We start from the raw sequence: 749 nt of genomic DNA, 5'->3' as shown, positions 1-749 counted from the left end.
ATATATATAACTTAAAGATAGAACATAATAAGATGATCATTGAAATCAAGATCTTTGGAACAGAAGATCAATTTCGTTTATAATAAAAATATATAAGTTTATTTTACATCTCTGCTCGAACAGAGAACGATTTTTCGTTCTAATTTCTTCTACGAAAATAATAATAACAATATGTATATAAAATGTCCAAACAGGATACTTATTTAAATTAATTAATATAATAACTCTTTTACATAATAAATGTGACTTCGTCCTTCGACATTAGAATTTCGTAGCACGCCAACTATTATCAATTTCTTACTTAATTTCACTTACATTCAACAAAAATCAAATTTCTCCGCTTTTACCATATTCGGAGATCCCATACGTTAAAGGAGAAACTCAAACAATCATCGAGGCGATAATAATCATGCGAATTTCCTACATGTATCCCGCCTCCCCTCTTCCCCCTCTTTTTTTCTTTCTTTCTTTTTTCTTTTTTTTTTTTTTTTTTACGACAGGTTCGCGAAGTAGCGGTGCGTTGTTAATGACGGTTAATGACAGTTGTTACAGCTTAGTTGGCGACTATTAGTTTCTCGTGTACCTGGCACACCGCGGCACACGCTCGGTAATTACCTGTACGTTCAAGCACCGTTCTGGAACGTAAGGTTACCACGCTGGAAGCGCTGTGTGTTTGGGATAAGGCAAGCGTGTTTTATGTGTGTCAAACGGGATTTAAAAACCCCGTTTACGCAACTTTCGTATTTTTC

The sequence above is a fragment of the Apis dorsata genome, unplaced genomic scaffold (genome assembly GCF_000469605.1).
Source record: "Apis dorsata unplaced genomic scaffold, Apis dorsata 1.3 scaffold_342, whole genome shotgun sequence".
Lineage (NCBI taxonomy): Eukaryota > Metazoa > Arthropoda > Insecta > Hymenoptera > Apidae > Apis > Apis dorsata.
The sequence above is the reverse complement of the archived record's forward strand: the minus strand, read 5'-3'. Positions refer to the sequence as shown.